The sequence below is a fragment of the Saimiri boliviensis genome, chromosome 2 (genome assembly GCF_048565385.1).
Source record: "Saimiri boliviensis isolate mSaiBol1 chromosome 2, mSaiBol1.pri, whole genome shotgun sequence".
Classification (NCBI taxonomy): Eukaryota; Metazoa; Chordata; class Mammalia; order Primates; family Cebidae; genus Saimiri; species Saimiri boliviensis.
Genome location: NC_133450.1, coordinates 44,545,292 through 44,560,380, shown reverse-complemented (window position 1 = coordinate 44,560,380; position 15,089 = coordinate 44,545,292). Strand labels below are relative to the sequence as shown.

Below are 15,089 nucleotides of genomic sequence, written 5' to 3'. Positions count from 1 at the left end.
TGGCGTGAGGAGGAGGGTCGGCCTGCGAGCCTCTGCGCAGCTGGGACCGCGCCCCGCTTCTCCGAGGAGGCCCCTCCCTCCTGGATCCGCCTTTGGAGCTGGCGCGGCAGAAGCCCCCGCCCTAAGGCCGCAGAGGGACAGCCCGGGCAAAAAACGAACCTGAGACCCACGTGCCCCTTCCTCAGCTGGAACCCAGAGGGCAGCAGCCGCGAGGGCACAACCTCCACGGACAGCAGATGGCGGGAAACTGGCTTCTGTTTCCAAGAGCCAGGCGGCCCTTCGCAGACGACCCCTGGCTGAACGTCCAGGAACCCTTGAAACTTGGTCTTGACACTGGTCGGCAGCCCATCTGCCACGTATTTAGTGCTGCTTTCTTTGGCAGGACAGGCCAACGCGAGGCAGTTTGTGTTTCAACTCTAACTGAAACTTTTTTCAGTACTTGCCAAAATGGTGTGGAAAAATGGCATCACCTCGGGCTCGTCCGGGATTTGAACCCGGGACCTCTCGCACCCAAAGCGAGAATCATACCCCTAGACCAACGAGCCATTGTGAACTGCTATGGCTTCTTGTCGTGCTGAATTTCTCTTTTCCGCCAGCAGCTGGCCACCTCTTATTACGAAGGGTTTATTTTTATTTTTTTATTTTTTTTCTTCCCTCTGTAGTGACATTTTCCTTTGGCCTTATTTAGTTATTCCTTCCACCTTTACCAAGTTTCACGTGTGGCTCTGGCCTTACCCTCGCTTATTCTCCTCGATACAGACGCAGGATGGGGTGAGAAGGGGCAGCCTTTTAGACTTTAGGTCACATGTTTGAGTCTCACCGAGCCCGGGGTAGAGATTTAGGCCCCGCTAGAGCCTGGAGGGAACCTGAGGGGACTGAGATGGAGATCGAGGGCCAGAGCGGAGCTCTCAGTAGGGTACTGAGCCTGAGGACAGGCGCGCGCTATGTATAATCCAGAAGCCAAAATATAACACACTTCAGTAAGATAATAGTGTATCCCCCACAAAGGGGGGACCATTCTGGTCTACTGTCTCACAGAAGGGTATCCGACTTTTCAAGACACGACTAACGCAGCTCAACTCGTGGCTATTTCCTTCGGACAAGGGTTAAGGGATAGCAAGAGATTTCATCATGTCAACATACAGAGATTAATTGAGCAAACGGAGAATAACTGTAAGCCCCAAAATAGCAGCTTCTCCTTCGAGCCGGAATCGAACCAGCGACCTAAGGATGACAACACAGCAAGTACTACAGTCCTCCGCTCTACCAGCTGAGCTATCGAAGGGAGCGCGGAGGAACGCTTCCTAAAAATCCCTATTCAAGACATCCTTAACCAGAGACGGGAAAAAAAATCTCTTAACATCTGGAAAGTGATTACTGCAGCGTCGCAAAGCCAGCTCGTAAGAACGTCCTGAGTCCGGGGTTCTGAGGACAACCTTTCTAAAGCTGGATTTCCCTGCTGCGCCGAGGGGCTCCCGAGCAGAGCAGTCGCCCCCGGAACCTGGGCATCCCCAGGCTGCACATCCTCTGGGCGCCCGAGGGTTGTTGGCCTCACTGGGCGGGGACCCAGGGGCCTCGCGGGCATGGATGTGTGTGTTTGTGTGTAAGCGGGGGACCGGCGCCTGGGCTTTGGAGAACCGGGGGCTGCGGCGGGGGGACGCACACAATTCTGACTGCGCAACTGTGAGCGCCGGAGAGGGCGGGCCTCCAGGCTCAGGCCGGGGCTCCCGGGTGTCCTCACTTCCTGCGCTCCCCTCCCCATCTCGGCTCTTCCGCGGACACGTCCACAGACCCGGGAGGGAGAGGGTGTGGAATGGAGCAGCGGTCCCCACTTTTTTGGCGCCAGGGACCGGTTTCGTGGACGACAGTTTTCCACCCACAGTGGTTGGGGCGGTGGGGTGGGAGCTGGGGGATGGTCTCGGGTTGAACTGTTCCACCTCAGATCGTCAGGCATCACTTAGATTCTCTTAAGAAGCGTGCAGTTTCGAACCCCGGCATGCGCAGTTCACAATAGGGTTCGCTCCCGTGAGACGCTGAGGTCACAGCTCATCTGGCAGGAGGCGGAGCTCAGGCTACCGGTGCTGGTCGCGCCCCAGCTCGCCTCCTGCTGTTCGGCCCAGTTCCTAACAGGCCGTGGACCGGTACCTGTCCGCGGCCAGAGGGTCGGGAACCCCTGAAACGTGTGGGCAAACCCAATGTTTCTGTGAGAATTCGCTTTTGGAGAAGATTTTAGCTCATTCAAAAGGATGGCCACATTTTTCTGCATCAGAAGCAAATTTAGTGACCCAAGTCTCGCCCCTGAAGTCGGGCCCTTGATTTCCCAAAACCCCACTGGCACATGAAACCTTGCCGCACAGCGGGCATCTATCTTCCAGACGCCTAATCCGAGCAGCCCCCGCTGCCTTTTCCCGTTTCAGTAGGGGAACGTCGATCTCCACTCCAAATATCCCCAGACCCGGGGCTTAAGAATAGCTTAAGGGGCTCTTCTCTTGCCTGGCCGCCCCCATTTCCCGCTCGGGGCACTGGTTCCGGCAGCCAAGGCTCTCGCCACCAGTCCGCAAGCCAGGGCGTCGCAGAAGCTGACGGCGTTTCCCACCGCTGGTGTAATGGATTCCGCCCATTCCAGGCGACAGGGCAGCGTTACTACCGGAACCTAAAGGTAACGGCGTTTCAAAGCTCTGGACCGAGGTAAGAAGCTATAATTTGCCACATTTCCTGAGGCTTAGTTCAGAATGACGAGCAGGGGGATTTTTTAAAGAAAAACCTGATTCAAGAAAGTAAACTTATAAGGCCCCAGCGAGATTTGAACTCGCGACCCCTGGTTTACAAGACCAGTGCTCTAACCCCTGAGCTATAGGGCCTCACGGAAACCTCCTCTCTCCCTTTCATAGAAAAGGAAATGATTTGCAGGGCCTCTGCTAATATGAGTATAGAAACTAAGCAAAACCTTGATATTTCAATCCATTTCCCAACCACTGGAATTCAGTTCGCAGCCTCAGTGTTTTTGCTAGGGATGGTGCAAAGTGAAGGCCAGTGACAGCGACCAGTACTATTCTAAGACTGGAGAAGTTTGCCCAACGCGACACAGTCTAACACACCACAAGATTCTCCACTCCCCCACTTCAGACTGAAAATTAGGAACGGAAAATCAACCGAGGAAGAAGCCCACCACAGGCCTCACTTGAAATTGCTGACATCCGCATTTTGCTTCCTGCTTGACTCAGGGCTTCGTACCAGCAGCTGCCTGCCTCTTCCAAGTTCCTTGGACGCAGAGACCTTTCTCACAGCTACGAGTCTCAGCGCCAGAGCAGGCATTCATTACTTCTCAGTTTAATTTATTCCGTCATTCAGCAAATACTGCATTCCAATTCTGTGCTAGGCTCTGCACTAAGAACTAGGGATCCAGATATGATCTTTATCCTGAAGTCACTGTCACAGTCTTGTGGAACAAAAGAACTTCAGTTTTCGTGAAGGAAAACAATGTAAATTAGCTGTGCCAGGTGTAAAGGAGCAGTGGCCATGCCAAGGTCCGCACACTTAACAAAGTGAGCCATCCGGAGGGGTCTTGAAGAGAGCATTGGCCTGAGCTGCACTACGACGGGAGGTTAAGACAGACAAAAATGGGAGCAGGGTGGTCCCTGGTAGAATAAAATTACGGGCAAAGTCCGAGAGAAAGACTGAGGCATTCAAGGGAACACTGGCTGGGGCAGTAGGTGAGAAGAAAACAGAAATTAACCAAACATTGATGAGTTTGCGGAATGAATTGAAGGGAGGAGCAACCGGAGTCAGAAACACCAGTGATTGATTGGCATCGTGCAGGCGCTCCAACGTAAAGCTGCATAAGGGTAATCGTTATGGGACTGGAGAGGAAGGGATGAATGAGAGCGATACAGCTAAGGGAGATTCTGCTGAAAGTAAATATGAAGTACAATCAAAAGGAAAGAGAGGGGACCCTCAAAGGTGTCTTGAAGAAGCAAGATAATACTTGCAGAAAAAAAGAAGCCTACCTCTTCAGGGTACCTGGAGAGGCAGAGGGGTGATGCTAGGATTTAGGTAAGATGAAGATGGAGCGGTTGATGTGAATTATGTGACAGCCAAAATACTCTTGTGTCTAGAGTTCCATGAATTGATAAATGAATTGATCAAATTGCATAACTCATCCATTAAGTTAGGAGTTCTACAGGTTATGCACTCTTGAAGCAAAAGAATACAGAGGAAACAGCCGAGAGTAGAATATAAACTTTGAATAGCCCTGTTATAGGTGTTTGTTATATTAGTGTGTTTCCAACATATTTTAAAAATTCTCCTTACATATGGCTATTTCACGTATTATAAGTAAGTCTGTCCTAGAACACTTGCTTTCCCAGCTTGCAGCTGGGAATAGGCATGGGACCTAGGCTCCACCAATCAGATGCCTCAGCCATCGAAGCTTGACATTTAGAAACAAAACAGGAGTACACGATACCGTAGGGAAAACCCATGTTTTTCCAAATACGGTATCAGTGTCAAGTTTTTGAGTATGGGTTTTCTTAAATCCACATACTGTTGTTTTTCTTTAGTTCTGGAAAATTCTCAGCATTGTATTAGTTTGCTAGGGCTGCCATAATAAAATACTACAGACTAGCTGACTTAACTGAAATTCATTTTCTCATAGTGCTGGAGGTCAAAAATCCAAGATCAAGCTGTTGGCAGGTTTTGTTCCTTCTGAGGCCTCTCTCCTTCACTTAGAGATGGCTGCCCTCCGCACATGGCTGTCCCTCTGTTGTCCACACCCCAGGGCCTCTCTTTGTGTCCAAATTTACTCCCCTTATAGTGACACTAGTCAGGTTGGATTAGGACCCATCCTGAAGGCCTCATTTTAACGTAATCACCTATTTAAACGCCCTATCTCCAAATTCAGTTACATTGTGAGGTACTAGGGATCAGGGCTTCAACATATGAATTTAGGGGGGGGATACATTTTAGCTAATAGTAGCCGTTATCTTCTCCTATATTGTTTGTTTTTAGGCTAGTCAAGTGAAGCAGTGGAACTGGAAGGAACAAAGAGATCTGTAACTGGTTGTGATCAAGTAGTTGTAAACACCACTGCACTCAGAACAGCCAGCCTCTTATATTGCTTTTACTCTATTTTTTTCTCTTTTTTGGAACTGAGATTAAACATCTATTAGAGCTTCATACCTTGTCTTCCATTTCTTTTAACCTCTCTTTCATATTTTTTTTTTTTTTTTTTGTCTTTTTCTCTATATTGCATTCTGGATAACGTTTTCTTACCTGTAATACCAGTGTCCGGGCATGGTGGCTCATGCCTGTAATCCCAGCACCTTGGTAGGCTGAGGTGAGTGGGTGAGTTCAAGACCAGCCTGGCCAACATGGTGAAACCCTGTCTCTACTAAAAATACAGAAATTAGCTGCCTGTTATCCCAGCTACTTGGGAGGCTGAGGCAGGAGAATTGCTTGAACCCAGGAGGCAGAGATTGCAGTGAGCCGAGATCATGCCACTGCACTGCAGCCTGGATGACAGAGTGAAACTCATCTCAAAACAAACAAACAAACAAAAAACCCCACCACTAATCAGTAATTCTCTCTACATCTCTGCTTAATTAGCTGTTAGATATCCCCATTAAGTCATTTATTTTGGTTAAAATGTAATTTCCCGTTCTAGAAGTTCTAGTTGTTTTTCAAAACTACTAGGCCAATTTTTTTTTTATTTCCTGTTTTTTGCAGATATTTTCCAGCTTGTCTTTTATTTCATTAAGCACAGTAATTATAGTCATTTTAATATCTATTACTGATACTCCTAATATCTGAATTTTATGCCATGTTTTGTCAATTCATGTTCTTTTGTTTTCTTATAAAATTGGTCATCTTTGAATGTGTACTGCTTGATATCTTTGCAAAATTACATGCAATGAGTTTTTGAGGACAAGATGAAGGTTATCTTCCTTTAAAAAACGCATATTACTTTTTTTTCTCCCAGACACTTGGTGCCGTATCAGCCCAAGAGGACCCAAAACAACGTTCATGGCCAGGCATTCTCTGGACCTCCAAGATAGGTAAATACAAGGTGCAAATCAGAATACTGACCTGTGGTCACAGTTTCTCAGAAAAACTCATCACGTTTTCTATTTTCCTTTGCTAAGCTCAACTTATTTCTGCTGAACTCCACAACAATTACTAGAAGTAAGAGAACAGATATAGATCTACTTCTTGTTTGGCCTTACCTTAGGGCAATATCTCTTTGGAGTCCCAACTTAATATTGGGAGGGTCTTGCTTTTTAAAATATCAATTTCTGATAGCTCATTGCTAGTACATACAATTATACATATGTATATACAATTTATAAAATAATATATGCCAAGCCTGGCCAACATAGCAAAGCTCCATTTCTACAAAAAATGTTTTTAAAAAATTATCCAGGTGAAGTTGGGTGAGATGGCTCACGCCTGTAATCCCAGCAGTTTGGGAGGCCGAGGTGGGTGGACCCCTGGAGGTCAGGAGTTCGAGACCAGCTTGGCAAACATGATAAAACCCCGTCTCTACTAATAATACAAAAAATTACCTGGGCATGGTGGCATATGCCTGTAATTCCAACCACCTGGGAGGCTAAGGCAAGAGAATTCCTTGAACCCGGGAGGCAGAAGTTGCAGTGAGTTGAAATTGCACCATTGCACTCCAGCCTGGGCAACAAAAGCAAAACTCCATCTCAAAAAAAAAAAAAAATAAAATAAAAATAAATTATCCAGGTGTGGTGGTGAGTGCCTGTATTCCTAGCTACTCAGGAGGCCGAGGCAGGAGTTAAGACTACACCACTACACTCCAGCTCAGGAAACAAAATGAGAATCTGTCTTGAAAAGAAAAAATATATATACACACTCACACATATGCACACAATTTTTTTTTTTTTTTTTTTGAGACAGAGTCTCGTTCTGTCACCAGGCGCCAGGCTGGAGTGCAGTGGCGCGATCTTGGGTCACTGTAACCTCCACCTCTCAGGTTCAAGCAATTTTCCTGTCTCAGCCTCCCGAGTAGCTGGGGACTACAGGCGCAGGCCACCATGCCCATCTAATTTTTTGTATTTTTAGTAGACGGGGTTTCACCATGTTGGCCAGGATGGTCTCCATCTCTTGACCTTGTGATCCGCCCGCTTCAGCCTCCCAAAGTACTGGGATTGCAGGCATGAACCACTTTGCCCGGCCCACACAATTTAATTTTTAATATTCATCTGGTATCTTGCAACTTCACTAAATTCATTTTTAATTTTTGTCTTAGTCCCTTCGTGCCACGGTAACAAAATACCCGAGACTGGGTACTTTATAAATAATAGAAATTTATTTCTTTAGTTCTGAAGTCTAAAATCAGGGTGTAGCAGCCCCCTGGCCCACCCTGGCAGCTAGCGACCCCCTGGCAGCCCCCAGCCCCCTAGCCCGGGGGCCCGGAGCAGGACCCTCCCACCCCCGGCCCACCCTGGCTGCTAGCGACCCCTTGGCTAGGGGGCTGTGCCAATGTTATTTTGTTTTGTTTTGTTTTGTACATTAGGAACAATAACACTAGTTCTAGTTACACCTGATATTGACAAAAATATCATCCTCACCACCCTTGACATTAGGATTGAAAGCACAGGGGGTTTCATCCCATGCAATGTTTAATTCAATATAATTGGTTTTTTTGTGGACATTAGTGACCATATCAGAGCTTGGTGTACACCTCTTGCCATATTCAGAGTATTTCCATATGGGCAGTAACATCATCCTCTCCTTCCCTGGATATTAGGAACAATATCACAGGACGAGTGTACAGCCCCAGTCACATCGTAATATCATCTGTAATCCCCTAGTTATTAGGAACAATATCACTGGGGGTTGTGCACTTCCTGAGATATTTGGAGTAATATCCTCTCCGTTTTTGGATATTAGAAACAATATTACAGTGGTAGTGTACACTTCCTGCGATATTCAGGGTATAATCATCCTCTCTCCCCAGGATATTAGAGAACTACATCACAGAAATGTTGTACACCGCCTGTGATATTGGAACAATCACAGAGTGTACACTTTCTTTCATAATGAGAGTAATACCTACTTAGGATATGATGGATAATATCACAAAATGTACACACACATGGATGTATACCCACTTTGATATTAAAAGTAATTTTTATCTAATATACTAAAAATAGTATCTCAGAATATACTCATAATGTGTACATTTATTGCGATATTACAATAAATGTATATAATATGTACCATATGTACATTTACTGCGATGTACATATGTGTACACAATACATATGTACAATAAATGTACATAATGTGTACAATATGTACATTTATTGTAATATCACAATAATATATATGTAATCACAATAATATATATAATATGCAATATCACAGTAAATGTACAGATTGTACACATTATGTACATATAATTTATTTTGGTATTGCAATATGTAAATGTGTACATAATGTACACATTATGTACATATATACTATATATACACGTGTACATATGTACGCACATTATGTACATTATGTACAACCGTACAATATATACATGTGTACATAATGTGCACCTTTATGTACAGATGTACAATATGTACACATTTACATAATGTTTACATTATGTACAGATGTACAGTATTGCACATGTACATATTCGTGCACATTATGTACATATGCACAGCCCCCTAGCCCAGTGAGCAAGAGGACTCTGCATTGCCCTAGTTGCCAGTAGGAGGCATGTTGCCACTACAATGTGAGCAAGAGGGCCCTGCAGTGGTCCGCCACCAGGAGGGGGCACCCAAGCCCGTCTTTTCAGATTTCTGAGGCTCCGCCGCCGATGTGCATCGCGTCACGGCACTGCCCTTTGTCACATCACAGTGCCCGGTCTCCTTAGTATTGACCTGGGGGGCACTTCGAGGATGGAGTTGCGTCCTCTTCAGCACAGACCTTGGGGCTTGGGTCTTACTGTGAGAGGGCCTTGCAGTGGCCCTAGGTGCCAGAAGAGGGCGGGGGCACATCACCGAGAGCAAGAGGGCCCTGCACTGCCCGGCCGCCAGCAGGGGGCGCCCGAGCCCGCCTTTTCAGATGGCGTCACGGTACCGGCATGCATTGCGTCTCTGCGGTCTGCAGAGTTTCACTGTCCTCACTGGAGACTTGGGGGCCACTGCTAGGGCGGAGCTGTGTTCTCCACAGCATAGACCTAGCGGGCACAGCCTGGGCGGCGTCCGCAGTGAGTAAAATCCTTCCTGTTTGCAGCCTGACCACTTAGGGTCAGAGACTAGTAAGAACATGTACGTGTGGAAACCTGGACACCAAAAGGCCCTCTGAATCCTGCGCGCCAAGGTTCTCCCGAGCCAAGGCCATGTGGCTGCAGTGCGAGGTGCACACCGCAGCCTCAGAACACAAATAGAGCATTCCTAAGGCAGATACGACGACATCCGAAATGCGAATACAACACCCGCAGTGCTCATGTAGAAAACAGCTGTGATGCTAATGCAAGGCCTCAGTCCACAATGTTACTATAAAATCCGCGTTGCTCAAGCGGCCGGGCCGATACAGCAGTTTGAATCGTCAACCCTGACATTATCAGTGCAAACGCAGAAACTAATGTGTGGTTAGGGCTTAGAGTGAGGATTAGGGCTAGGGGTTAGGGTTAGAGTTGGGGGTTACCAGTTAGACGTTAGGATTTAGGGGTTAGAGGAATTTTAGGCAAAATAAACAGTTTATTTAAGCAAAGGAATGATTCGTGAATCACACGTGAAGCACCAGAACGGAAAACAGGGCTCGGGACTTTGAGCTCTTAGTGGTGGCAGCTAAGTGAGGTTTCTCCTTGGCTCCAGCTAGGCGACCGCCTGTTGTGGGGATGGTTCCCTCAGCGTCCCTAGTCATAAGGCCAACTGGCGGCTGGGCTTATTGTCACTGACTGGTTGGTTTGCTAATGTTTTAAAGTCAGTTTTAATGCCTCCAATTCGGTTTCCGTTTGCTTTGCAAGACCTAAGGCTAACGGCTTCCTCCTGTTTTGCTTTAACATGTCAAAACCATAATTCATTTTCATTTTACTTTACTGGCATTAATAGAATTAAATTCACATTTTTATTGTTATTCAGAAAGTCAGTTTAATTGACAACCTATTTGTGATGGTGCATAAAATAATGTCTGTTAATCATTAGCATCTTAGATTAGATGAAATATGTTAACTCTATTAAGCTTTGTTATTAAACCAAAACAGGAGTTGAGTTTCTTTTTTTTTTTTCTCTCTCCTAGGCTTTAACCATTTAAAATATGCTCGAGCATCTCCTAATGATGTGAATTCTTTCTGAGAAATTTGTCCTTGGTGATTTCATCCTTGTCTGAACACCATAGAGTGTCCTTTTAAATCCTAGATGGTGTAGCCCACTCCACACTTAAGTATATGGTACAGCCTATTCTCCCATGCTACAAACCTGTATAGCATGTCTCTGTAATGAATGCTGTAGTCAACTGTCACACCATGGTGACTGTGGATTGTGATCCCAAAATATCTGAGTCAGGTCTCAGTCAATTTAGAACACTTATTTTGCCAAGGTTAAGGACATGCCCATGACACAGCCTCAGGAGGTCCTGACAACATGGGCCTGAGGTGGTCAGGGTAGAGCTTGCTTTTATACATTTTAGAGAGACAGGAGACACTGATCAATATACATAAGATGTACAGTCATTTGGTTCAGTAAGGTGGAACAACTGGAAGTGGGAAGTGGGGGTGCTTCTAGGTCAGATGTAGGTAAAACAAAAGGTTGCATTGTTTTGAATCCTTGATCAGTCTTCCACTGAATACAACTTAATCTGGTTCAGTGAATCTGCATTTTTACATATACAGGAGGGCAGAGGAATGGTGTGATCTTGGCCCACCACAACCTCTGCCTCCCAGGTTCAAGCGATTGTCTTGCCTCAGCCTCCCGAGCAGCTGGGATTACAGGCATGCACCACCATGCCTGGATAATTTTTGTATTTTTAGTAGAGATGGGCATCCACCATGCCCAGCCTACTATCGGTATATTTGCTGTGGTTGAGTATCTGTTCAGATATTTACTCAGTTTTAAAATCACGTATGTATTGTGTAAATATCTTCTCATGTCTGTCTTGTCTCTTTGTTCTCTGAATACAGTTTTTCACAGTAGAATATTTAGTTTTATAAAGTCTGTTATCAATATTTTCATGAATTGGCATTTGATATTGTGTGTTAAAACTCAACACCAAACCCAATGTCATTTAGATTTTCTTTTAGATTTTTTATGGTTTTGTATTTCATATTACAGTCTCTGGACTATTTTGAGTAGGTTTTTGTTTTTCTTATTTTGTGTATATATTCGTTTCATTGTACATGGCTTCCAAAGTCTTCCATCACCATTTTTGGGAAGGATATGGCTACAGTGGGCTTCATTTTGGCTTGAGTTTCCAAAATTATTACATTGAATAAACGGAATATTGGATTTTATAGGTATTTCAGGACAGCCAGGCGGGGATGCACATCTGCTGAGAAACTGAGCAAGAGTGTCTGTGCTGAGCTCTGGTGCCACCAGAGGGCGTGTGAACCCACCTCTGACCAACTTCCCTCTGAGGTGCCAGGGCAGCATGAGGGTGATATCAACTAAGTCTCGTTCATTGGTGAGTAAAAAGCTTCCTTTCCACAGCCCTGAGTGCAGAGAATAGAGTTTTTAGAGTACTCAGCAAAGGAAGAAATTCATCTAGAAAAATGAAATCCCCAAATCCCATCATTACGACTACACCCTGATATCATCATCAACATCCAGACACAGTGGCTGCTAAGATATGTTCTCACAGTGGCCTCTAATATAATAATCACACCGTGCCCTAACATTACTATGATATCCATACCATGCCCTAACACCACTATAATATCCACACCATACTCTAGCGCTAATCTGATATCCACACCGTTGCTTCTAATACTAATGTGATGCTATCCACATGGTTTCCTAATGTTAATGTAATATCTGCACTGTTCCCCAACACCAATATAATATGTACACCATGCCCTAACACTAATATCCACACTGTGCTGTAACATTAACGTATCCACACAGCAGCCTCTAATACTAATAAGTATAATAATATCTACTAAGTAGAGTCTGTTGACATTGAGGCTTTTATAAGGGTTCACAGCTTTGGATAAAGTGTAGCCTCATAGTGGATTTTGTTGATGTCTCTGCTTTTCTGGCATAGTATCGATATGGTTGTTTTAAAAAGTAATTTACTTTTTAATAGTGTCATACTTCTAGGAAACTTCCAGGAGCAGTGCAAAATATAACCTGTTTCTTTTTTTAGAGTCCCCAGCAGTTATTGCTGTACCAGATTTGCAGCGTCCCACAAAATACTCCAGTATATTTTACCCAAAGCATGGAAACTCTCCTAGGTTACCACCACATCACCCCTAGATCAGGGAATCAGCATAGTTCCTATGTGATAATTCAGTTCACAAACTCATTTCACTTTTACCTCCTGCCCGCTTTGGACTATAATGTGTTTTTTCATTCTGATCCAGTTTTCCTGACACTGTTTCCAAGTCTTTCCTGCATATTTATGATCTTGACACATTTAAAGAGCATACAAGTTTTTGTTTGAACACCTGTTTTCAGGTCTTTGGGGTATATAGCTAAGAATGGAATCACGGAGTCATAAGGTAAATCTACTTGCAACCGTTTGAAGAAAGTCCAAATTATTTGACACATATGCTGCACCATTTCATATTGTCACAAGCAGTGTTTAATAGTTCAAGTTTCCTCACATCTTTGCTGACACTTGTTTTTTTTTAGTATGACTATTCTAGTGTGAGTTAAGGGATATCTCTTTATGGTTTTAATTATGACTAATGATGTTAAGCATCTCTCAAGTGCTTGCTGGTCAAGTGTGTATTAAAGTGCTTCGTTAGTTTTTAGATTGGATTGTCTTTGTTGTTGAATTGTAAAAGTTATTTCTACATTCTGGATAACAGACACTTATGAAGAATCTACTGTGCAGATTTTTTCTTCCATTCTGTGGGTTATTGGAACATAGTAAGAGTTCGTGTGTGGTCTCTGCCCCAGTGTCCTGAGGCAGAGCACTAAACCTTTGTAATGTTTGAAATGATGTGTCTTTGTGTGCTAATGAGATGACTGATGGCTGGGGGCACCTGGACAGCCTCAGTGGGGCTGGTTGCCAAAGAAACCAACCTTGCCGTTAGAGGATTTGAAATTTCAGCCTCCCTTCCATCTCTGTGAAAGTTAGAGGTGCTGATGGTTGAGTTGAATACCTAAAGGCACTGTTGGGAACATGCTAACACAGTGGTCCGCAAACTTTTTGGCACCAGGGACTGGTTTTCTGGAAGACAGTTTTTCTATGGCCCAGGGTGGGGTGCATGGATTTGGGATGATTCAAACACAGTATGTTTATTGTACATTTATTATTACACTGTAACATGTAATGAAATAATAATTTCAGATTGTCTTCTTGCAACTGGACGGTCCCATCTGGGGGTGATGGGAGACAGTGACAGATTATCCGACATGAGATTCTCATAAGGAGCATGCAGCCCAGATACCCCACATGCGCAGTTCACAATACGGTTCATGCTTCTATGAGAATCTAATGCCACTGCTGATCTGTCAGGAGGTGGAGATCAAGCGGTGATGCACGTGATGGGAGTGGCCATAAACACAGGTGACACAATGCTTGTCTTTCCTCCTCTCACCTCCTGCTATATAGTCCGGTTCCTGAGAGGCTTCAAACTGGTACCTGTCTGTGAGCTGGAGGTTGGGGGACTCCTCTAACAGACCAGGTCCTTGTCCTCATGCAGAAAGCCCAAGATGATAAGCGTGGCAACATTTTGGTCAGGCTGGAAAAAAGCATCATTGCAAGCCGAGCACGGTGACTCATGCTTGTAATCCCAGCACTTTGGGAGGCCGAGGTAAGCAGATCATGAGGTCAGGAGTTCGAGACCAGCCCAGCCAAACTAAAATACAAGTATTAGCCAGGTGTGATAGCGTGTGCTATAATTCCAGCTACTCAGGAGGCTGAGGCAGGAGAATCACTTGAACCTGGGAGGCGCGGGTTGCAGTAAGCCAAGACCATGCCACTGCACTCCAGCCTGTGCTACAGAGTGAGATTCCATCTCAGAAAAAAAAAAAAAAAAAAGAAAGAAAGGAAAAGAAAGGAGAAAAGAAAATAGCATCATTGCAAGCATTATTGCATTATGAGACTCTCCAAACTCAAGTTACTTGGGCTTGCCCCTCCACCCCATCCTTTTGTCACCCCACAGACCAAGCCACCCTCCCCCTTGTTGTACTGAAGAACCTTGGCAAACTGTGTACCTGAAAAACACTCACCTAGTGGTAAAAAGCCTAGCCGATGGCATTGGACTGCCCAGGTCCAAATCCCAGCCCCAGCACTGACTAGCTGGTTGATCCTGACAAGTAGATCATCTCTCTCAGCCTCTGTGTTTCCATCTGCAAAATGGGCATATCAATCATCACAGCAGCTGATTGTGAGAATGGATTTAGTGAATCTGGGCTGAGCCCTGAGAGCTTTGATTTTTAGAAAATTTTTCAGGAGATTCTAACTATGATCTTGATCCTTAGATCAAGAACCACTAATCTAATTACACTTGTCACAGTGACATGTTTATTACTGATTATAAGGGTTATGATAATTATTATAGTTATATAATTAAAAATAAATATATAATATATTCTAATAAGTATTTGCTATTATTTGAGATGGAGTCTCACTCTGTCTTCCAGGCTGGAGTGCGATGAATGGTGCAATCTCGGCTCACTGCAACTTCCCAGGTTCGAGCAATTCTCCTGCCTTAGCTTCTTGAGTAGCTGTGACTGCAGGCACCCACCACCACACCTGGCTATTTTTCATACTTTTTGGTAGAGATGGGGTTTTGCCAAGTTGGACAGGCTGGTCTGAAACTCCTGACCTCAAGTGATCCACCTACTTCGGCTTCCCAAAGTGCTGGGATTACAGGTGTGAGACACTGTGCCCGGCCACAGTGAAATTAATAACACCCCCTTCACTCTCCAGGAAGACTGAGATAGATGATAATGTGT

General features: G+C 44.9%; 1 long non-coding RNA gene and 3 other non-coding genes across 5 annotated transcripts in view; 1 reads left to right on the top strand and 3 right to left on the bottom strand.

Moving 5' to 3' along the window:
• Positions 1-473: 473 nt before the first annotated feature.
• TRNAP-UGG (transfer RNA proline (anticodon UGG)) lies at positions 474-545 on the bottom strand. Its single transcript has one exon. It is a non-coding gene; the product is annotated as a tRNA-Pro (tRNA).
• A 651-nt stretch (positions 546-1,196) lies between these two features.
• Positions 1,197-1,285, bottom strand: TRNAY-GUA (transfer RNA tyrosine (anticodon GUA)). Its single transcript is given in 2 exon segments — positions 1,197-1,232; positions 1,249-1,285. It is a non-coding gene; the product is annotated as a tRNA-Tyr (tRNA).
• A 383-nt stretch (positions 1,286-1,668) lies between these two features.
• The window catches only part of LOC141583536 (uncharacterized), a 40,102-nt gene continuing 26,681 nt past the window's right edge, over positions 1,669-15,089 (top strand). For both annotated transcript variants that reach the window (XR_012516187.1, XR_012516186.1), the window contains exons 1-3: positions 1,669-2,688; positions 5,978-6,053; positions 11,477-11,643. This is a non-coding gene — a long non-coding RNA (uncharacterized LOC141583536). The remainder of the gene's footprint in view (positions 2,689-5,977; positions 6,054-11,476; positions 11,644-15,089) is intronic.
• TRNAT-UGU (transfer RNA threonine (anticodon UGU)) lies at positions 2,789-2,861 on the bottom strand. The gene has a single exon. It is a non-coding gene; the product is annotated as a tRNA-Thr (tRNA).